This window comes from Meles meles, chromosome 6, assembly GCF_922984935.1.
Source record: "Meles meles chromosome 6, mMelMel3.1 paternal haplotype, whole genome shotgun sequence".
Classification (NCBI taxonomy): Eukaryota; Metazoa; Chordata; class Mammalia; order Carnivora; family Mustelidae; genus Meles; species Meles meles.
In genome coordinates, this window is record NC_060071.1 from 24,913,849 (window position 1) to 24,935,420 (window position 21,572).

Here is a 21,572-nt window from a genome sequence, read left to right on the forward strand (position 1 = left end):
TCACTGGCAACGACTGGGGGCTGGGGGCATGCCGCCGTCGTCCCACATGGACCTGAGGCCTCCTTGTACGTCCAGCTGTGTCCTGTGCGCCCGAGAAGAGAGCGGACGTGAGTCCCTTGGTGTCAGGGCCCTCTGTCCCCTTCAGCGAGTGGTTGTCGCTCGAGTCACCCCAGCCGATGGTTCTGGAGAGGGCTGGAGAGGGCAGAGCTCATGAAGAATGCAGCAGACGCCCAAGTGTAAGCAGGGCACGGGAGGCTGCTGAAGTACAGCCCTCGAATGTTTCCTCGGATTTCCCGAGTCAGCAAGGTTTCCCTGGCCCAGGGGAAGAGTGGCGAGCCCCGGGCCACAGCAGGCCATGGGGCTGAGCCGGTCCTCTGAGGCCCCCAGACGAAGCGCCGCCACAAGGGGAGAGTCAGGACCCTCCTGCAGGGCGGGCCGCGGTCTCCCGCCTTGCGCTGCTTGGTGGGAGACGGTGAGACGCGATTCCCTTTTTCGCCCTGGGCGATCAGGGCCTGGGGGCCACCGTTGGCTGCGAGTGCCAGGGCCCGGGTCCCTAGACCACCGCGGTCCCCATGTGTGGGAAGGCGTCCTTCGGGCCCTCACGTCCGGGTGCGCCACGCTTTGCTTGGGGCCCCGGCAGACATCGGAGGAGCACTGGAAATCCCTGTGCTCCAGGCCATGCTCTGAGGCCTTTCCTAGCAAGGGGAGGCTCCCACGGGGGCCCGGATCTCCGTGGATTTGGGAAGGCCAGGGATGGGCAGCTGGTCCCTTGTGTCCTGCCCCTTGCCCGCGGACCCGAGCCCTGGGTGGGTCAGCCGCCCGCCTGGACAGCTCCGGCCAGGGCTTCGGGCTGGAGAGTTCTTGGCGGCATGGCACGGGCCAGCGAGCACGCCGTTCCGACGGCCGGCCTCCCCCTCTCTCCTTAGGCCCCCATCCCCAAGCGAGGATCTGGCCCTGACCACCAAGTCTTGCATCGCCCAGCCCCGCCGCCAGGTCCCATGCCTCAGGAAGCCGGGGTATGGCGCTGTCCTGAGAGCAGCCTCGGTAAGCAGCTTCTGGGTGGTAGGGGAACTCCCGCGTCGCCTCGGGCGTGCTTGCGTCAATGATGAGAACTCATATGGTCTCGAAGAGCGATGATGACCTAAAAATCATGCTCAATAGGATTACGCTGAGGCCCAAGGCAGGGGACCGTGCCGGGGTCAGCCTCCCCCAGAGCGTCGGGGCAGTGAGGGTGCGCTGCAGGTGGCCGCGGGAGGAGAACCACCTCTCGAGGCTCTCTGCTGTGGCCCCCGGACGTCGGTGCACCTGCGGGTGCCGACGGGGTGTTCTGGCGTTCCAGCTGGTCTACCGACCCAGGCCTCTTCCCCGGACAGCTGCCCGAGAGCCAGGGCTTAGCCACCCTTGTGTCCTTGTGTCTTTCAGCGGGCCTGGCTGGCAAGGTTCTTGGCACGTCTCCCACCAGGAGAGGTGAGCGGAAGCCTCTGGGCTCCGAGGGAGGCCCCAGACCCCTTGGCCTGGCATCGGGAAGCGGGGACCCCAGCAGGGACTCCGCAGCTGGGCCTGGGCTGGGGATGCGGGTCCTCATTGTCCGGACGGCACCGAAGTCCCCGTGAGCGTGTGCCCCTGAGCCATCCCAGGGGCAGGGATCGCGAAACGTGGGCCGGGGGGCTGACAAGGCCTGGAAAGCGCGGGCTGGCCGCCCAAGGCCCAGGTGCACCCGAGGCCTCCTGATCAATTGCGGCGTGTCCGGGGGGCCCAGAAAGGGAGTGGACGTGAGACCCGTGGTCTCGGAGGCCACTGTGCCCTTGAGCAACACCTTGTTGCTCAAGGCCCGGCCCATGGCAGGTTTCTGCGGGCTGCACTGGCCCGATCTCCTGTCCCATCCTGCAGACGACCAAGGCGCTTGGGGCCCCGGGAGGCCACTTCCGAAGAGCCCACGAGGATTCGTTGAGCTGGCCAGACGGCACGGTTCCACTGGGGCGGGGGGGGCAGAAACTGCACGTCCCAGGCCACAGCAGCCGTTGGGCCTCAGCCTCTCACCTGAGACTCTCAAGCACCCGGGATAGGGTCGTGGTGAAGCGGCACTGCACGGGCCGAGTCAGGTCCCTCGTCCAGAGCGGCCAGCGGGCGGTGTGCCTTGCTGCCGTGGTGGAGAGTGACCTGGCTTTCCCCGCTCGGCCGTGGGGGAGCCCTGGGCCCCGGCAACCTTTGGCTTCCCGGGCAGGGGCTCAGGTCCTTGGCTCCCAGGTGGCTCCAGGAGAGGGTGGGCGGCGTCCTGGCCAAACCTCCCGGGCCGCCGCTCTTGGCTCGCCAGTCCGGGAGACAGCGGGGACCCGGCCAAAGCCCTGTGGTCCATGCCATGGTCAGGGGCCGTTCTCCAGAAGGCTGGGCTCCCACAGGGACCACGGTCTCCATTGCTTTGGGATGCCCCGGAAAGGGCAGCCGGGCCCTTGGGCCCGGCTCCTTCCGGGCGGACACCTGCCATGCTTGGCTCCGAACTCTGCCGGGCCCCCAGTGGCCAGGACTCCGGGAAAGGGGGCCCTGGGCCGCACGGCAGGCGCTTCAGACCAGGACGTTTGGACAGCTGGTCTCTCCGTCTCTCCTTAGAAACCCATCCACAATCGAGAAGCTCGCCCAGATGAGCACGTCTTGCTTGGCCCCGCCCTGCCCAGAGGTCTCACGTCTCAGGACCCGGGGGCATGGACGCGGTGCGTAATGCATCCCCGGTAAGCAGCTTCGGGGTGCCCCGAGGCCGCACGCATCGCCACCAGCTTGCTTGGGTCAGTGATGAGAACTCAAGTGGTCTCGAAGAGCGATGATGACCTAAAAATCATGCTCAATAGGATTACGCTGAGGCCCAAGACAGGCGTCTGTGCCGGGATCAGCCTCCCCCAGACCCTGGGGACCCTGGAGGTGCGCCGCAGTTGTGGGCGTGAGGCCATCGTACCCTCGGGGCTCCCCGTGCTGGCCCTGGCCTGTCTGTGCCCGTCAGGGGTCCGCTCGAGGTCGTGAGGCGTTCCGCCCGGCCTCCGGACCCAATCCACCTCGCAGGACAGCTCCCTCGGTGCCATTGCTTAGGAGACCGTTGCCCCTTGTGTCTTTCAGCGGGCCTCGGGGGCCGGAACTTGGTGCGGCGTGACCCAAGAGAGGTGAGTGGAAGACTCTGGGCCTGCAGGGAGATGCCAGGCGCCATGGGCATTGTCCGCGGAGCCCGGATCCCTGCACGGGCCCCGGCTCCAGCACTGTGCTAGGGATGGGGGCTGTGGTGGCCCACACAGCGTTGACCTGCCCATGCACAGCCGCCCTTCAGCAATCCCACGTGCAGGGAATGGGAAAGTTGGGCCAGGTCACTGGCAACGACTGGGGGCTGGGGGCATGCCGCCGTCGTCCCACATGGACCTGAGGCCTCCTTGTACGTCCAGCTGTGTCCTGTGCGCCCGAGAAGAGAGCGGACGTGAGTCCCTTGGTGTCAGGGCCCTCTGTCCCCTTCAGCGAGTGGTTGTCGCTCGAGTCACCCCAGCCGATGGTTCTGGAGAGGGCTGGAGAGGGCAGAGCTCATGAAGAATGCAGCAGACGCCCAAGTGTAAGCAGAGCCTGGGAGGCTGCTGAAGTACAGCCCTCGAATGTTTCCTCGGATTTCCCGAGTCAGCAAGGTTTCCCTGGCCCAGGGGAAGAGTGGCGAGCCCCGGGCCACAGCAGGCCATGGGGCTGAGCCGGTCCTCTGAGGCCCTCAGAGGAAGCGCCGCCACAAGGGGAGAGTCAAGACCCTCCTGCAGGGCGGGCCGCGGTCTCCTGCCTTGCGCTGCTTGGTGGGAGACGGTGAGACGCGATTCCCTTTTTCGCCCCGGGCGATCAGGGCCTGGGGGCCACCGTTGGCTGCGAGTGCCAGGGCCCGGGTCCCTAGACCACCGCGGTCCCCATGTGTGGGAAGGCGTCCTTCGGGCCCTCACGTCCGGGTGCGCCACGCTTTGCTTGGGGCCCCGGCAGACATCGGAGGAGCACTGGAAATCCCTGTGCTCCAGGCCATGCTCTGAGGCCTTTCCTAGCAAGGGGAGGCTCCCACGGGGGCCCGGATCTCCGTGGATTTGGGAAGGCCAGGGATGGGCAGCGGGTCCCTTGTGTCCTGCCCCTTGCCCGCGGACGCGAGCCCAGGGTGGGTCAGCCGCCCGCCTGGACAGCACCGGCCAGGGCTTCGGGCTGGAGAGTTCTTGGCGGCATGGCACGGGCCAGCGAGCACGCCGTTCCGACGGCCGGCCTCCCCCTCTCTCCTTAGGCCCCCATCCCCAAGCGAGGATCTGGCCCTGACCACCAAGTCTTGCATCGCCCAGCCCCGCCGCCAGGTCCCATGCCTCAGGAAGCCGGGGTATGGCGCTGTCCTGAGAGCAGCCTCGGTAAGCAGCTTCTGGGTGGTAGGGGACCTCCCGCGTCGCCTCGGGCGTGCTTGCGTCAATGATGAGAACTCATATGGTCTCGAAGAGCGATGAGGACCTAAAAATCATGCTCAATAGGATTACGCTGAGGCCCAAGGCAGGGGACCGTGCCGGGGTCAGCCTCCCCCAGAGCGTCGGGGCAGTGAGGGTGCGCTGCAGGTGGCCGCGGGAGGAGAACCACCTCTCGAGGCTCTCTGCTGTGGCCCCCGGACGTCGGTGCACCTGCGGGTGCCGACGGGGTGTTCTGGCGTTCCAGCTGGTCTACCGACCCAGGCCTCTTCCCCGGACAGCTGCCCGAGAGCCAGGGCTTAGCCACCCTTGTGTCCTTGTGTCTTTCAGCGGGCCTGGCTGGCAAGGTTCTTGGCGCGTCTCCCACCAGGAGAGGTGAGCGGAAGCCTCTGGGCTCCGAGGGAGGCCCCAGACCCCTTGGCCTGGCATCGGGAAGCGGGGACCCCAGCAGGGACTCCGCAGCTGGGCCTGGGCTGGGGATGCGGGTCCTCATTGTCCGGACGGCACCGAAGTCCCCGTGAGCGTGTGCCCCTGAGCCATCCCAGGGGCAGGGATCGCGAAACGTGGGCCGGGGGGCTGACAAGGCCTGGAAAGCGCGGGCTGGCCGCCCAAGGCCCAGGTGCACCCGAGGCCTCCTGATCAATTGCGGCGTGTCCGGGGGGCCCAGAAAGGGAGTGGACGTGAGACCCGTGGTCTCGGAGGCCACTGTGCCCTTGAGCAACACCTTGTTGCTCAAGGCCCGGCCCATGGCAGGTTTCTGCGGGCTGCACTGGCCCGAGCTCCTGTCCCGTCCTGCAGACGACCAAGGCGTTTGGGGCCCCGGGAGGCCACTTCCGAAGAGCCCACGAGGATTCGTTGAGCTGGCCAGACGGCACGGTTCCACTGGGGCGGGGGGGGCAGAAACTGCACGTCCCAGGCCACAGCAGCCGTTGGGCCTCTGCCTCTCACCTGAGACTCTCAAGCACCCGGGATAGGGTCGTGGTGAAGCGGCACTGCACGGGCCGAGTCAGGTCCCTCGTCCAGAGCGGCCAGCGGGCGGTGTGCCTTGCTGCCGTGGTGGAGAGTGACCTGGCTTTCCCCGCTCGGCCGTGGGGGAGCCCTGGGCCCCGGCAACCTTTGGCTTCCCGGGCAGGGGCTCAGGTCCTTGGCTCCCAGGTGGCTCCAGGAGAGGGTGGGCGGCGTCCTGGCCAAACCTCCCGGGCCGCCGCTCTTGGCTCGCCACTCCGGGAGACAGCGGGGACCCGGCCAAAGCCCTGTGGTCCATGCCATGGTCAGGGGCCGTTCTCCAGAAAGCTGGGCTCCCACAGGGACCACGGTCTCCATTGCTTTGGGATGCCCCGGAAAGGGCAGCCGGGCCCTTGGGCCCGGCTCCTTCCTGGCGGACACCTGCCATGCTTGGCTCCGAACTCTGCCGGGCCCCCAGTGGCCAGGACTCCGGGAAAGGGGGCCCTGGGCCGCACGGCAGGCGCTTCAGACCAGGACGTTTGGACAGCTGGTCTCTCCGTCTCTCCTTAGAAACCCATCCACAATCGAGAAGCTCGCCCAGATGAGCACGTCTTGCTTGGCCCCGCCCTGCCCAGAGGTCTCACGTCTCAGGACCCGGGGGCATGGACGCGGTGCAGAATGCAGCCCCGGTAAGCAGCTTCGGGGTGCCCCGAGGCCGCACGCATCGCCACCAGCTTGCTTGGGTCAGTGATGAGAACTCAAGTGGTCTCGAAGAGCGATGATGACCTAAAAGTCATGCTCAATAGGATTACGCTGAGGCCCAAGACAGGCGTCTGTGCCGGGATCAGCCTCCCCCAGACCCTGGGGACCCTGGAGGTGCGCCGCAGTTGTGGGCGTGAGGCCATCGTACCCTCGGGGCTCCCCGTGCTGGCCCTGGCCTGTCTGTGCCCGTCAGGGGTCCGCTCGAGGTCGTGAGGCGTTCCGCCCGGCCTCCGGACCCAATCCACCTCGCAGGACAGCTCCCTCGGTGCCATTGCTTAGGAGACCGTTGCCCCTTGTGTCTTTCAGCGGGCCTCGGGGGCCGGAACTTGGTGCGGCGTGACCCAAGAGAGGTGAGTGGAAGACTCTGGGCCTGCAGGGAGATGCCAGGCGCCATGGGCATTGTCCGCGGAGCCCGGATCCCCGCACGGGCCCCGGCTCCAGCACTGTGCTAGGGATGGGGGCTGTGGTGGCCCACACAGCGTTGACCTGCCCATGCACAGCCGCCCTTCAGCAATCCCACGTGCAGGGAATGGGAAAGTTGGGCCAGGTCACTGGCAACGACTGGGGGCTGGGGGCATGCCGCCGTCGTCCCACATGGACCTGAGGCCTCCTTGTACGTCCAGCTGTGTCCTGTGCGCCCGAGAAGAGAGCGGACGTGAGTCCCTTGGTGTCAGGGCCCTCTGTCCCCTTCAGCGAGTGGTTGTCGCTCGAGTCACCCCAGCCGATGGTTCTGGAGAGGGCTGGAGAGGGCAGAGCTCATGAAGAATGCAGCAGACGCCCAAGTGTAAGCAGAGCCTGGGAGGCTGCTGAAGTACAGCCCTCGAATGTTTCCTCGGATTTCCCGAGTCAGCAAGGTTTCCCTGGCCCAGGGGAAGAGTGGCGAGCCCCGGGCCACAGCAGGCCATGGGGCTGAGCCGGTCCTCTGAGGCCCCCAGACGAAGCGCCGCCACAAGGGGAGAGTCAGGACCCTCCTGCAGGGCGGGCCGCGGTCTCCTGCCTTGCGCTGCTTGGTGGGAGACGGTGAGACGCGATTCACTTTTTCGCCCTGGGCGATCAGGGCCTGGGGGCCACCGTTGGCTGCGAGTGCCAGGGCCCGGGTCCCTAGACCACCGCGGTCCCCATGTGTGGGAAGGCGTCCTTCGGGCCCTCACGTCCGGGTGCGCCACGCTTTGCTTGGGGCCCCGGCAGACATCGGAGGAGCACTGGAAATCCCTGTGCTCCAGGCCATGCTCTGAGGCCTTTCCTAGCAAGGGGAGGCTCCCACGGGGGCCCGGATCTCCGTGGATTTGGGAAGGCCAGGGATGGGCAGCGGGTCCCTTGTGTCCTGCCCCTTGCCCGCGGACGCGAGCCCAGGGTGGGTCAGCCGCCCGCCTGGACAGCACCGGCCAGGGCTTCGGGCTGGAGAGTTCTTGGCGGCATGGCACGGGCCAGCGAGCACGCCGTTCCGACGGCCGGCCTCCCCCTCTATCCTTAGGCCCCCATCCCCAAGCGAGGATCTGGCCCTGACCACCAAGTCTTGCATCGCCCAGCCCCGCCGCCAGGTCCCATGCCTCAGGAAGCCGGGGTATGGCGCTGTCCTGAGAGCAGCCTCGGTAAGCAGCTTCTGGGTGTAGGGGACCTCCCGCGTCGCCTCGGGCGTGCTTGCGTCAATGATGAGAACTCATATGGTCTTGAAGAGCGATGAGGACCTAAAAATCATGCTCAATAGGATTACGCTGAGGCCCAAGGCAGGGGACCGTGCCGGGGTCAGCCTTCCCCAGAGCGTCGGGGCAGTGAGGGTGCGCTGCAGGTGGCCGCGGGAGGAGAACCACCTCTCGAGGCTCTCTGCTGTGGCCCCCGGACGTCGGTGCACCTGCGGGTGCCGACGGGGTGTTCTGGCGTTCCAGCTGGTCTACCGACCCAGGCCTCTTCCCCGGACAGCTGCCCGAGAGCCAGGGCTTAGCCACCCTTGTGTCCTTGTGTCTTTCAGCGGGCCTGGCTGGCAAGGTTCTTGGCGCGTCTCCCACCAGGAGAGGTGAGCGGAAGCCTCTGGGCTCCGAGGGAGGCCCCAGACCCCTTGGCCTGGCATCGGGAAGCGGGGACCCCAGCAGGGACTCCGCAGCTGGGCCTGGGCTGGGGATGCGGGTCCTCATTGTCCGGACGGCACCGAAGTCCCCGTGAGCGTGTGCCCCTGAGCCATCCCAGGGGCAGGGATCGCGAAACGTGGGCCGGGGGGCTGACAAGGCCTGGAAAGCGCGGGCTGGCCGCCCAAGGCCCAGGTGCACCCGAGGCCTCCTGATCAATTGCGGCGTGTCCGGGGGGCCCAGAAAGGGAGTGGACGTGAGACCCGTGGTCTCGGAGGCCACTGTGCCCTTGAGCAACACCTTGTTGCTCAAGGCCCGGCCCATGGCAGGTTTCTGCGGGCTGCACTGGCCCGAGCTCCTGTCCCGTCCTGCAGACGACCAAGGCGTTTGGGGCCCCGGGAGGCCACTTCCGAAGAGCCCACGAGGATTCGTTGAGCTGGCCAGACGGCACGGTTCCACTGGGGCGGGGGGGGCAGAAACTGCACGTCCCAGGCCACAGCAGCCGTTGGGCCTCTGCCTCTCACCTGAGACTCTCAAGCACCCGGGATAGGGTCGTGGTGAAGCGGCACTGCACGGGCCGAGTCAGGTCCCTCGTCCAGAGCGGCCAGCGGGCGGTGTGCCTTGCTGCCGTGGTGGAGAGTGACCTGGCTTTCCCCGCTCGGCCGTGGGGGAGCCCTGGGCCCCGGCAACCTTTGGCTTCCCGGGCAGGGGCTCAGGTCCTTGGCTCCCAGGTGGCTCCAGGAGAGGGTGGGCGGCGTCCTGGCCAAACCTCCCGGGCCGCCGCTCTTGGCTCGCCACTCCGGGAGACAGCGGGGACCCGGCCAAAGCCCTGTGGTCCATGCCATGGTCAGGGGCCGTTCTCCAGAAAGCTGGGCTCCCACAGGGACCACGGTCTCCATTGCTTTGGGATGCCCCGGAAAGGGCAGCCGGGCCCTTGGGCCCGGCTCCTTCCTGGCGGACACCTGCCATGCTTGGCTCCGAACTCTGCCGGGCCCCCAGTGGCCAGGACTCCGGGAAAGGGGGCCCTGGGCCGCACGGCAGGCGCTTCAGACCAGGACGTTTGGACAGCTGGTCTCTCCGTCTCTCCTTAGAAACCCATCCACAATCGAGAAGCTCGCCCAGATGAGCACGTCTTGCTTGGCCCCGCCCTGCCCAGAGGTCTCACGTCTCAGGACCCGGGGGCATGGACGCGGTGCGGAATGCAGCCCCGGTAAGCAGCTTCGGGGTGCCCCGAGGCCGCACGCATCGCCACCAGCTTGCTTGGGTCAGTGATGAGAACTCAAGTGGTCTCGAAGAGCGATGATGACCTAAAAATCATGCTCAATAGGATTACGCTGAGGCCCAAGACAGGCGTCTGTGCCGGGATCAGCCTCCCCCAGACCCTGGGGACCCTGGAGGTGCGCCGCAGTTGTGGGCGTGAGGCCATCGTACCCTCGGGGCTCCCCGTGCTGGCCCTGGCCTGTCTGTGCCCGTCAGGGGTCCGCTCGAGGTCGTGAGGCGTTCCGCCCGGCCTCCGGACCCAATCCACCTCGCAGGACAGCTCCCTCGGTGCCATTGCTTAGGAGACCGTTGCCCCTTGTGTCTTTCAGCGGGCCTCGGGGGCCGGAACTTGGTGCGGCGTGACCCAAGAGAGGTGAGTGGAAGACTCTGGGCCTGCAGGGAGATGCCAGGCGCCATGGGCATTGTCCGCGGAGCCCGGATCCCCGCACGGGCCCCGGCTCCAGCACTGTGCTAGGGATGGGGGCTGTGGTGGCCCACACAGCGTTGACCTGCCCATGCACAGCCGCCCTTCAGCAATCCCACGTGCAGGGAATGGGAAAGTTGGGCCAGGTCACTGGCAACGACTGGGGGCTGGGGGCATGCCGCCGTCGTCCCACATGGACCTGAGGCCTCCTTGTACGTCCAGCTGTGTCCTGTGCGCCCGAGAAGAGAGCGGACGTGAGTCCCTTGGTGTCAGGGCCCTCTGTCCCCTTCAGCGAGTGGTTGTCGCTCGAGTCACCCCAGCCGATGGTTCTGGAGAGGGCTGGAGAGGGCAGAGCTCATGAAGAATGCAGCAGACGCCCAAGTGTAAGCAGAGCCTGGGAGGCTGCTGAAGTACAGCCCTCGAATGTTTCCTCGGATTTCCCGAGTCAGCAAGGTTTCCCTGGCCCAGGGGAAGAGTGGCGAGCCCCGGGCCACAGCAGGCCATGGGGCTGAGCCGGTCCTCTGAGGCCCCCAGAGGAAGCGCCGCCACAAGGGGAGAGTCAGGACCCTCCTGCAGGGCGGGCCGCGGTCTCCCGCCTTGCGCTGCTTGGTGGGAGACGGTGAGACGCGATTCCCTTTTTCGCCCTGGGCGATCAGGGCCTGGGGGCCACCGTTGGCTGCGAGTGCCAGGGCCCGGGTCCCTAGACCACCGCGGTCCCCATGTGTGGGAAGGCGTCCTTCGGGCCCTCACGTCCGGGTGCGCCACGCTTTGCTTGGGGCCCCGGCAGACATCGGGGGAGCACTGGAAATCCCTGTGCTCCAGGCCATGCTCTGGGGCCTTTCCTAGCAAGGGGAGGCTCCCACGGGGGCCCGGATCTCCGTGGATTTGGGAAGGCCAGGGATGGGCAGCGGGTCCCTTGTGTCCTGCCCCTTGCCCGCGGACCCGAGCCCTGGGTGGGTCAGCCGCCCGCCTGGACAGCACCGGCCAGGGCTTCGGGCTGGAGAGTTCTTGGCGGCATGGCACGGGCCAGCGAGCACGCCGTTCCGACGGCCGGCCTCCCCCTCTCTCCTTAGGCCCCCATCCCCAAGCGAGGATCTGGCCCTGACCACCAAGTCTTGCATCGCCCAGCCCCGCCGCCAGGTCCCATGCCTCAGGAAGCCGGGGTATGGCGCTGTCCTGAGAGCAGCCTCGGTAAGCAGCTTCTGGGTGGTAGGGGACCTCCCGCGTCGCCTCGGGCGTGCTTGGGTCAATGATGAGAACTCGTATGGTCTCGAAGAGCGATGAGGACCTAAAAATCACGCTCAATAGGATTACGCTGAGGCCCAAGGCAGGGGACCGTGCCGGGGTCAGCCTCCCCCAGAGCGTCGGGGCAGTGAGGGTGCGCTGCAGGTGGCCGCGGGAGGAGAACCACCTCTCGAGGCTCTCTGCTGTGGCCCCCGGACGTCGGTGCACCTGCGGGTGCCGACGGGGTGTTCTGGCGTTCCAGCTGGTCTACCGACCCAGGCCTCTTCCCCGGACAGCTGCCCGAGAGCCAGGGCTTAGCCACCCTTGTGTCCTTGTGTCTTTCAGCGGGCCTGGCTGGCAAGGTTCTTGGCGCGTCTCCCACCAGGAGAGGTGAGCGGAAGCCTCTGGGCTCCGAGGGAGGCCCCAGACCCCTTGGCCTGGCATCGGGAAGCGGGGACCCCAGCAGGGACTCCGCAGCTGGGCCTGGGCTGGGGATGCGGGTCCTCATTGTCCGGACGGCACCGAAGTCCCCGTGAGCGTGTGCCCCTGAGCCATCCCAGGGGCAGGGATCGCGAAACGTGGGCCGGGGGGCTGACAAGGCCTGGAAAGCGCGGGCTGGCCGCCCAAGGCCCAGGTGCACCCGAGGCCTCCTGATCAATTGCGGCGTGTCCGGGGGGCCCAGAAAGGGAGTGGACGTGAGACCCGTGGTCTCGGAGGCCACTGTGCCCTTGAGCAACACCTTGTTGCTCAAGGCCCGGCCCATGGCAGGTTTCTGCGGGCTGCACTGGCCCGAGCTCCTGTCCCGTCCTGCAGACGACCAAGGCGTTTGGGGCCCCGGGAGGCCACTTCCGAAGAGCCCACGAGGATTCGTTGAGCTGGCCAGACGGCACGGTTCCACTGGGGCGGGGGGCAGAAACTGCACGTCCCAGGCCACAGCAGCCGTTGGGCCTCAGCCTCTCACCTGAGACTCTCAAGCACCCGGGATAGGGTCGTGGTGAAGCGGCACTGCACGGGCCGAGTCAGGTCCCTCGTCCAGAGCGGCCAGCGGGCGGTGTGCCTTGCTGCCGTGGTGGAGAGTGACCTGGCTTTCCCCGCTCGGCCATGGGGGAGCCCTGGGCCCCGGCAACCTTTGGCTTCCCGGGCAGGGGCTCAGGTCCTTGGCTCCCAGGTGGCTCCAGGAGAGGGTGGGCGGCGTCCTGGCCAAACCTCCCGGGCCGCCGCTCTTGGCTCGCCACTCCGGGAGACAGCGGGGACCCGGCCAAAGCCCTGTGGTCCATGCCATGGTCAGGGGCCGTTCTCCAGAAGGCTGGGCTCCCACAGGGACCACGGTCTCCATTGCTTTGGGATGCCCCGGAAAGGGCAGCCGGGCCCTTGGGCCCGGCTCCTTCCTGGCGGACACCTGCCATGCTTGGCTCCGAACTCTGCCGGGCCCCCAGTGGCCAGGACTCCGGGAAAGGGGGCCCTGGGCCGCACGGCAGGCGCTTCAGACCAGGACGTTTGGACAGCTGGTCTCTCCGTCTCTCCTTAGAAACCCATCCACAATCGAGAAGCTCGCCCAGATGAGCACGTCTTGCTTGGCCCCGCCCTGCCCAGAGGTCTCACGTCTCAGGACCCGGGGGCATGGACGCGGTGCGGAATGCAGCCCCGGTAAGCAGCTTCGGGGTGCCCCGAGGCCGCACGCATCGCCACCAGCTTGCTTGGGTCAGTGATGAGAACTCAAGTGGTCTCGAAGAGCGATGATGACCTAAAAATCATGCTCAATAGGATTACGCTGAGGCCCAAGACAGGCGTCTGTGCCGGGATCAGCCTCCCCCAGACCCTGGGGACCCTGGAGGTGCGCCGCAGTTGTGGGCGTGAGGCCATCGTACCCTCGGGGCTCCCCGTGCTGGCCCTGGCCTGTCTGTGCCCGTCAGGGGTCCGCTCGAGGTCGTGAGGCGTTCCGCCCGGCCTCCAGACCCAATCCACCTCGCAGGACAGCTCCCTCGGTGCCATTGCTTAGGAGACCGTTGCCCCTTGTGTCTTTCAGCGGGCCTCGGGGGCCGGAACTTGGTGCGGCGTGACCCAAGAGAGGTGAGTGGAAGACTCTGGGCCTGCAGGGAGATGCCAGGCGCCATGGGCATTGTCCGCGGAGCCCGGATCCCCGCACGGGCCCCGGCTCCAGCACTGTGCTAGGGATGGGGGCTGTGGTGGCCCACACAGCGTTGACCTGCCCATGCACAGCCGCCCTTCAGCAATCCCACGTGCAGGGAATGGGAAAGTTGGGCCAGGTCACTGGCAACGACTGGGGGCTGGGGGCATGCCGCCGTCGTCCCACATGGACCTGAGGCCTCCTTGTACGTCCAGCTGTGTCCTGTGCGCCCGAGAAGAGAGCGGACGTGAGTCCCTTGGTGTCAGGGCCCTCTGTCCCCTTCAGCGAGTGGTTGTCGCTCGAGTCACCCCAGCCGATGGTTCTGGAGAGGGCTGGAGAGGGCAGAGCTCATGAAGAATGCAGCAGACGCCCAAGTGTAAGCAGAGCCTGGGAGGCTGCTGAAGTACAGCCCTCGAATGTTTCCTCGGATTTCCCGAGTCAGCAAGGTTTCCCTGGCCCAGGGGAAGAGTGGCGAGCCCCGGGCCACAGCAGGCCATGGGGCTGAGCCGGTCCTCTGAGGCCCCCAGAGGAAGCGCCGCCACAAGGGGAGAGTCAGGACCCTCCTGCAGGGCGGGCCGCGGTCTCCCGCCTTGCGCTGCTTGGTGGGAGACGGTGAGACGCGATTCCCTTTTTCGCCCTGGGCGATCAGGGCCTGGGGGCCACCGTTGGCTGCGAGTGCCAGGGCCCGGGTCCCTAGACCACCGCGGTCCCCATGTGTGGGAAGGCGTCCTTCGGGCCCTCACGTCCGGGTGCGCCACGCTTTGCTTGGGGCCCCGGCAGACATCGGGGGAGCACTGGAAATCCCTGTGCTCCAGGCCATGCTCTGGGGCCTTTCCTAGCAAGGGGAGGCTCCCACGGGGGCCCGGATCTCCGTGGATTTGGGAAGGCCAGGGATGGGCAGCGGGTCCCTTGTGTCCTGCCCCTTGCCCGCGGACCCGAGCCCTGGGTGGGTCAGCCGCCCGCCTGGACAGCACCGGCCAGGGCTTCGGGCTGGAGAGTTCTTGGCGGCATGGCACGGGCCAGCGAGCACGCCGTTCCGACGGCCGGCCTCCCCCTCTCTCCTTAGGCCCCCATCCCCAAGCGAGGATCTGGCCCTGACCACCAAGTCTTGCATCGCCCAGCCCCGCCGCCAGGTCCCATGCCTCAGGAAGCCGGGGTATGGCGCTGTCCTGAGAGCAGCCTCGGTAAGCAGCTTCTGGGTGGTAGGGGACCTCCCGCGTCGCCTCGGGCGTGCTTGGGTCAATGATGAGAACTCGTATGGTCTCGAAGAGCGATGAGGACCTAAAAATCACGCTCAATAGGATTACGCTGAGGCCCAAGGCAGGGGACCGTGCCGGGGTCAGCCTCCCCCAGAGCGTCGGGGCAGTGAGGGTGCGCTGCAGGTGGCCGCGGGAGGAGAACCACCTCTCGAGGCTCTCTGCTGTGGCCCCCGGACGTCGGTGCACCTGCGGGTGCCGACGGGGTGTTCTGGCGTTCCAGCTGGTCTACCGACCCAGGCCTCTTCCCCGGACAGCTGCCCGAGAGCCAGGGCTTAGCCACCTTGTGTCCTTGTGTCTTTCAGCGGGCCTGGCTGGCAAGGTTCTTGGCGCGTCTCCCACCAGGAGAGGTGAGCGGAAGCCTCTGGGCTCCGAGGGAGGCCCCAGACCCCTTGGCCTGGCATCGGGAAGCGGGGACCCCAGCAGGGACTCCGCAGCTGGGCCTGGGCTGGGGATGCGGGTCCTCATTGTCCGGACGGCACCGAAGTCCCCGTGAGCGTGTGCCCCTGAGCCATCCCAGGGGCAGGGATCGCGAAACGTGGGCCGGGGGGCTGACAAGGCCTGGAAAGCGCGGGCTGGCCGCCCAAGGCCCAGGTGCACCCGAGGCCTCCTGATCAATTGCGGCGTGTCCGGGGGGCCCAGAAAGGGAGTGGACGTGAGACCCGTGGTCTCGGAGGCCACTGTGCCCTTGAGCAACACCTTGTTGCTCAAGGCCCGGCCCATGGCAGGTTTCTGCGGGCTGCACTGGCCCGAGCTCCTGTCCCGTCCTGCAGACGACCAAGGCGTTTGGGGCCCCGGGAGGCCACTTCCGAAGAGCCCACGAGGATTCGTTGAGCTGGCCAGACGGCACGGTTCCACTGGGGCGGGGGGCAGAAACTGCACGTCCCAGGCCACAGCAGCCGTTGGGCCTCAGCCTCTCACCTGAGACTCTCAAGCACCCGGGATAGGGTCGTGGTGAAGCGGCACTGCACGGGCCGAGTCAGGTCCCTCGTCCAGAGCGGCCAGCGGGCGGTGTGCCTTGCTGCCGTGGTGGAGAGTGACCTGGCTTTCCCCGCTCGGCCATGGGGGAGCCCTGGGCCCCGGCAACCTTTGGCTTCCCGGGCAGGGGCTCAGGTCCTTGGCTCCCAGGTGGCTCCAGGAGAGGGTGGGCGGCGTCCTGGCCAAACCTCCCGGGCCGCCGCTCTTGGCTCGCCACTCCGGGAGACAGCGGGGACCCGGCCAAAGCCCTGTGGTCCATGCCATGGTCAGGGGCCGTTCTCCAGAAGGCTGGGCTCCCACAGGGACCACGGTCTCCATTGCTTTGGGATGCCCCGGAAAGGGCAGCCGGGCCCTTGGGCCCGGCTCCTTCCTGGCGGACACCTGCCATGCTTGGCTCCGAACTCTGCCGGGCCCCCAGTGGCCAGGACTCCGGGAAAGGGGGCCCTGGGCCGCACGGCAGGCGCTTCAGACCAGGACGTTTGGACAGCTGGTCTCTCCGTCTCTCCTTAGAAACCCATCCACAATCGAGAAGCTCGCCCAGATGAGCACGTCTTGCTTGGCCCCGCCCTGCCCAGAGGTCTCACGTCTCAGGACCCGGGGGCATGGACGCGGTGCGGAATGCAGCCCCGGTAAGCAGCTTCGGGGTGCCCCGAGGCCGCACGCATCGCCACCAGCTTGCTTGGGTCAGTGATGAGAACTCAAGTGGTCTCGAAGAGCGATGATGACCTAAAAATCATGCTCAATAGGATTACGCTGAGGCCCAAGACAGGCGTCTGTGCCGGGATCAGCCTCCCCCAGACCCTGGGGACCCTGGAGGTGCGCCGCAGTTGTGGGCGTGAGGCCATCGTACCCTCGGGGCTCCCCGTGCTGGCCCTGGCCTGTCTGTGCCCGTCAGGGGTCCGCTCGAGGTCGTGAGGCGTTCCGCCCGGCCTCCGGACCCAATCCACCTCGCAGGACAGCTCCCTCGGTGCCATTGCTTAGGAGACCGTTGCCCCTTGTGTCTTTCAGCGGGCCTCGGGGGCCGGAACTTGGTGCGGCGTGACCCAAGAGAGGTGAGTGGAAGACTCTGGGCCTGCAGGGAGATGCCAGGCGCCATGGGCATTGTCCGCGGAGCCCGGATCCCCGCACGGGCCCCGGCTCCAGCACTGTGCTAGGGATGGGGGCTGTGGTGGCCCACACAGCGTTGACCTGCCCATGCACAGCCGCCCTTCAGCAATCCCACGTGCAGGGAATGGGAAAGTTGGGCCAGGTCACTGGCAACGACTGGGGGCTGGGGGCATGCCGCCGTCGTCCCACATGGACCTGAGGCCTCCTTGTACGTCCAGCTGTGTCCTGTGCGCCCGAGAAGAGAGCGGACGTGAGTCCCTTGGTGTCAGGGCCCTCTGTCCCCTTCAGCGAGTGGTTGTCGCTCGAGTCACCCCAGCCGATGGTTCTGGAGAGGGCTGGAGAGGGCAGAGCTCATGAAGAATGCAGCAGACGCCCAAGTGTAAGCAGAGCCTGGGAGGCTGCTGAAGTACAGCCCTCGAATGTTTCCTCGGATTTCCCGAGTCAGCAAGGTTTCCCTGGCCCAGGGGAAGAGTGGCGAGCCCCGGGCCACAGCAGGCCATGGGGCTGAGCCGGTCCTCTGAGGCCCCCAGAGGAAGCGCCGCCACAAGGGGAGAGTCAGGACCCTCCTGCAGGGCGGGCCGCGGTCTCCCGCCTTGCGCTGCTTGGTGGGAGACGGTGAGACGCGATTCCCTTTTTCGCCCTGGGCGATCAGGGCCTGGGGGCCACCGTTGGCTGCGAGTGCCAGGGCCCGGGTCCCTAGACCACCGCGGTCCCCATGTGTGGGAAGGCGTCCTTCGGGCCCTCACGTCCGGGTGCGCCACGCTTTGCTTGGGGCCCCGGCAGACATCGGGGGAGCACTGGAAATCCCTGTGCTCCAGGCCATGCTCTGGGGCCTTTCCTAGCAAGGGGAGGCTCCCACGGGGGCCCGGATCTCCGTGGATTTGGGAAGGCCAGGGATGGGCAGCGGGTCCCTTGTGTCCTGCCCCTTGCCCGCGGACCCGAGCCCTGGGTGGGTCAGCCGCCCGCCTGGACAGCACCGGCCAGGGCTTCGGGCTGGAGAGTTCTTGGCGGCATGGCACGGGCCAGCGAGCACGCCGTTCCGACGGCCGGCCTCCCCCTCTCTCCTTAGGCCCCCATCCCCAAGCGAGGATCTGGCCCTGACCACCAAGTCTTGCATCGCCCAGCCCCGCCGCCAGGTCCCATGCCTCAGGAAGCCGGGGTATGGCGCTGTCCTGAGAGCAGCCTCGGTAAGCAGCTTCTGGGTGGTAGGGGACCTCCCGCGTCGCCTCGGGCGTGCTTGGGTCAATGATGAGAACTCGTATGGTCTCGAAGAGCGATGAGGACCTAAAAATCACGCTCAATAGGATTACGCTGAGGCCCAAGGCAGGGGACCGTGCCGGGGTCAGCCTCCCCCAGAGCGTCGGGGCAGTGAGGGTGCGCTGCAGGTGGCCGCGGGAGGAGAACCACCTCTCGAGGCTCTCTGCTGTGGCCCCCGGACGTCGGTGCACCTGCGGGTGCCGACGGGGTGTTCTGGCGTTCCAGCTGGTCTACCGACCCAGGCCTCTTCCCCGGACAGCTGCCCGAGAGCCAGGGCTTAGCCACCCTTGTGTCCTTGTGTCTTTCAGCGGGCCTGGCTGGCAAGGTTCTTGGCGCGTCTCCCACCAGGAGAGGTGAGCGGAAGCCTCTGGGCTCCGAGGGAGGCCCCAGACCCCTTGGCCTGGCATCGGGAAGCGGGGACCCCAGCAGGGACTCCGCAGCTGGGCCTGGGCTGGGCATGCGGGTCCTCATTGTCCGGACGGCACCGAAGTCCCCGTGAGCGTGTGCCCCTGAGCCATCCCAGGGGCAGGGATCGCGAAACGTGGGCCGGGGGGCTGACAAGGCCTGGAAAGCGCGGGCTGGCCGCCCAAGGCCCAGGTGCACCCGAGGCCTCCTGATCAATTGCGGCGTGTCCGGGGGGCCCAGAAAGGGAGTGGACGTGAGACCCGTGGTCTCGGAGGCCACTGTGCCCTTGAGCAACACCTTGTTGCTCAAGGCCCGGCCCATGGCAGGTTTCTGCGGGCTGCACTGGCCCGAGCTCCTGTCCCGTCCTGCAGACGACCAAGGCGTTTGGGGCCCCGGGAGGCCACTTCCGAAGAGCCCACGAGGATTCGTTGAGCTGGCCAGACGGCACGGTTCCACTGGGGCGGGGGGCAGAAACTGCACGTCCCAGGCCACAGCAGCCGTTGGGCCTCAGCCTCTCACCTGAGACTCTCAAGCACCCGGGATAGGGTCGTGGTGAAGCGGCACTGCACGGGCCGAGTCAGGTCCCTCGTCCAGAGCGGCCAGCGGGCGGTGTGCCTTGCTGCCGTGGTGGAGAGTGACCTGGCTTTCCCCGCTCGGCCATGGGGGAGCCCTGGGCCCCGGCAACCTTTGGCTTCCCGGGCAGGGGCTCAGGTCCTTGGCTCCCAGGTGGCTCCAGGAGAGGGTGGGCGGCGTCCTGGCCAAACCTCCCGGGCCGCCGCTCTTGGCTCGCCACTCCGGGAGACAGCGGGGACCCGGCCAAAGCCCTGTGGTCCATGCCATGGTCAGGGGCCGTTCTCCAGAAGGCTGGGCTCCCACAGGGACCACGGTCTCCATTGCTTTGGGATGCCCCGGAAAGGGCAGCCGGGCCCTTGGGCCCGGCTCCTTCCTGGCGGACACCTGCCATGCTTGGCTCCGAACTCTGCCGGGCCCCCAGTGGCCAGGACTCCGGGAAAGGGGGCCCTGGGCCGCACGGCAGGCGCTTCAGACCAGGACGTTTGGACAGCTGGTCTCTCCGTCTCTCCTTAGAAACCCATCCACAATCGAGAAGCTCGCCCAGATGAGCACGTCTTGCTTGGCCCCGCCCTGCCCAGAGGTCTCACGTCTCAGGACCCGGGGGCATGGACGCGGTGCGGAATGCAGCCCCGGTAAGCAGCTTCGGGGTGCCCCGAGGCCGCACGCATCGCCACCAGCTTGCTTGGGTCAGTGATGAGAACTCAAGTGGTCTCGAAGAGCGATGATGACCTAAAAATCATGCTCAATAGGATTACGCTGAGGCCCAAGACAGGCGTCTGTGCCGGGATCAGCCTCCCCCAGACCCTGGGGACCCTGGAGGTGCGCCGCAGTTGTGGGCGTGAGGCCATCGTACCCTCGGGGCTCCCCGTGCTGGCCCTGGCCTGTCTGTGCCCGTCAGGGGTCCGCTCGAGGTCGTGAGGCGTTCCGCCCGGCCTCCGGACCCAATCCACCTCGCAGGACAGCTCCCTCGGTGCCATTGCTTAGGAGACCGTTGCCCCTTGTGTCTTTCAGCGGGCCTCGGGGGCCGGAACTTGGTGCGGCGTGACCCAAGAGAGGTGAGTGGAAGACTCTGGGCCTGCAGGGAGATGCCAGGCGCCATGGGCATTGTCCGCGGAGCCCGGATCCCCGCACGGGCCCCGGCTCCAGCACTGTGCTAGGGATGGGGGCTGTGGTGGCCCACACAGCGTTGACCTGCCCATGCACAGCCGCCCTTCAGCAATCCCACGTGCAGGGAATGGGAAAGTTGGGCCAGGTCACTGGCAACGACTGGGGGCTGGGGGCATGCCGCCGTCGTCCCACATGGACCTGAGGCCTCCTTGTACGTCCAGCTGTGTCCTGTGCGCCCGAGAAGAGAGCGGACGTGAGTCCCTTGGTGTCAGGGCCCTCTGTCCCCTTCAGCGAGTGGTTGTCGCTCGAGTCACCCCAGCCGATGGTTCTGGAGAGGGCTGGAGAGGGCAGAGCTCATGAAGAATGCAGCAGACGCCCAAGTGTAAGCAGAGCCTGGGAGGCTGCTGAAGTACAGCCCTCGAATGTTTCCTCGGATTTCCCGAGTCAGCAAGGTTTCCCTGGCCCAGGGGAAGAGTGGCGAGCCCCGGGCCACAGCAGGCCATGGGGCTGAGCCGGTCCTCTGAGGCCCCCAGAGGAAGCGCCGCCACAAGGGGAGAGTCAGGACCCTCCTGCAGGGCGGGCCGCGGTCTCCCGCCTTGCGCTGCTTGGTGGGAGACGGTGAGACGCGATTCCCTTTTTCGCCCTGGGCGATCAGGGCCTGGGGGCCACCGTTGGCTGCGAGTGCCAGGGCCCGGGTCCCTAGACCACCGCGGTCCCCATGTGTGGGAAGGCGTCCTTCGGGCCCTCACGTCCGGGTGCGCCACGCTTTGCTTGGGGCCCCGGCAGACATCGGGGGAGCACTGGAAATCCCTGTGCTCCAGGCCATGCTCTGGGGCCTTTCCTAGCAAGGGGAGGCTCCCACGGGGGCCCGGATCTCCGTGGATTTGGGAAGGCCAGGGATGGGCAGCGGGTCCCTTGTGTCCTGCCCCTTGCCCGCGGACCCGAGCCCTGGGTGGGTCAGCCGCCCGCCTGGACAGCACCGGCCAGGGCTTCGGGCTGGAGAGTTCTTGGCGGCATGGCACGGGCCAGCGAGCACGCCGTTCCGACGGCCGGCCTCCCCCTCTCTCCTTAGGCCCCCATCCCCAAGCGAGGATCTGGCCCTGACCACCAAGTCTTGCATCGCCCAGCCCCGCCGCCAGGTCCCATGCCTCAGGAAGCCGGGGTATGGCGCTGTCCTGAGAGCAGCCTCGGTAAGCAGCTTCTGGGTGGTAGGGGACCTCCCGCGTCGCCTCGGGCGTGCTTGGGTCAATGATGAGAACTCGTATGGTCTCGAAGAGCGATGAGGACCTAAAAATCACGCTCAATAGGATTACGCTGAGGCCCAAGGCAGGGGACCGTGCCGGGGTCAGCCTCCCCCAGAGCGTCGGGGCAGTGAGGGTGCGCTGCAGGTGGCCGCGGGAGGAGAACCACCTCTCGAGGCTCTCTGCTGTGGCCCCCGGACGTCGGTGCACCTGCGGGTGCCGACGGGGTGTTCTGGCGTTCCAGCTGGTCTACCGACCCAGGCCTCTTCCCCGGACAGCTGCCCGAGAGCCAGGGCTTAGCCACCCTTGTGTCCTTGTGTCTTTCAGCGGGCCTGGCTGGCAAGGTTCTTGGCGCGTCTCCCACCAGGAGAGGTGAGCGGAAGCCTCTGGGCTCCGAGGGAGG

At 67.4% G+C, this 21,572-nt stretch overlaps 13 non-coding genes across 13 annotated transcripts; all 13 read left to right on the top strand.

Annotated features, from left to right (window-relative positions):
* Positions 1-1,096: 1,096 nt before the first annotated feature.
* Positions 1,097-1,177, top strand: LOC123945047. Its single transcript, XR_006818969.1, has one exon. It is a non-coding gene; the product is annotated as a small nucleolar RNA SNORD115 (small nucleolar RNA).
* Positions 1,178-2,778: 1,601 nt separating this feature from the next.
* On the top strand, positions 2,779-2,859 carry LOC123945016. Its single transcript, XR_006818939.1, has one exon. It is a non-coding gene; the product is annotated as a small nucleolar RNA SNORD115 (small nucleolar RNA).
* Positions 2,860-4,443: 1,584 nt separating this feature from the next.
* On the top strand, positions 4,444-4,524 carry LOC123945076. The gene has a single exon (XR_006818997.1). It is a non-coding gene; the product is annotated as a small nucleolar RNA SNORD115 (small nucleolar RNA).
* A 1,601-nt stretch (positions 4,525-6,125) lies between these two features.
* On the top strand, positions 6,126-6,206 carry LOC123945069. The gene has a single exon (XR_006818990.1). It is a non-coding gene; the product is annotated as a small nucleolar RNA SNORD115 (small nucleolar RNA).
* Positions 6,207-7,789: 1,583 nt separating this feature from the next.
* LOC123945071 lies at positions 7,790-7,870 on the top strand. The gene has a single exon (XR_006818992.1). It is a non-coding gene; the product is annotated as a small nucleolar RNA SNORD115 (small nucleolar RNA).
* A 1,601-nt stretch (positions 7,871-9,471) lies between these two features.
* LOC123945017 lies at positions 9,472-9,552 on the top strand. Its single transcript, XR_006818940.1, has one exon. It is a non-coding gene; the product is annotated as a small nucleolar RNA SNORD115 (small nucleolar RNA).
* Positions 9,553-11,136: 1,584 nt separating this feature from the next.
* LOC123945048 lies at positions 11,137-11,217 on the top strand. Its single transcript, XR_006818970.1, has one exon. It is a non-coding gene; the product is annotated as a small nucleolar RNA SNORD115 (small nucleolar RNA).
* Positions 11,218-12,816: 1,599 nt separating this feature from the next.
* On the top strand, positions 12,817-12,897 carry LOC123945018. Its single transcript, XR_006818941.1, has one exon. It is a non-coding gene; the product is annotated as a small nucleolar RNA SNORD115 (small nucleolar RNA).
* A 1,584-nt stretch (positions 12,898-14,481) lies between these two features.
* Positions 14,482-14,562, top strand: LOC123945050. Its single transcript, XR_006818972.1, has one exon. It is a non-coding gene; the product is annotated as a small nucleolar RNA SNORD115 (small nucleolar RNA).
* A 1,598-nt stretch (positions 14,563-16,160) lies between these two features.
* LOC123945019 lies at positions 16,161-16,241 on the top strand. The gene has a single exon (XR_006818942.1). It is a non-coding gene; the product is annotated as a small nucleolar RNA SNORD115 (small nucleolar RNA).
* Positions 16,242-17,825: 1,584 nt separating this feature from the next.
* Positions 17,826-17,906, top strand: LOC123945051. Its single transcript, XR_006818973.1, has one exon. It is a non-coding gene; the product is annotated as a small nucleolar RNA SNORD115 (small nucleolar RNA).
* A 1,599-nt stretch (positions 17,907-19,505) lies between these two features.
* On the top strand, positions 19,506-19,586 carry LOC123945020. Its single transcript, XR_006818943.1, has one exon. It is a non-coding gene; the product is annotated as a small nucleolar RNA SNORD115 (small nucleolar RNA).
* Positions 19,587-21,170: 1,584 nt separating this feature from the next.
* LOC123945052 lies at positions 21,171-21,251 on the top strand. Its single transcript, XR_006818974.1, has one exon. It is a non-coding gene; the product is annotated as a small nucleolar RNA SNORD115 (small nucleolar RNA).
* Positions 21,252-21,572: the final 321 nt, after the last annotated feature.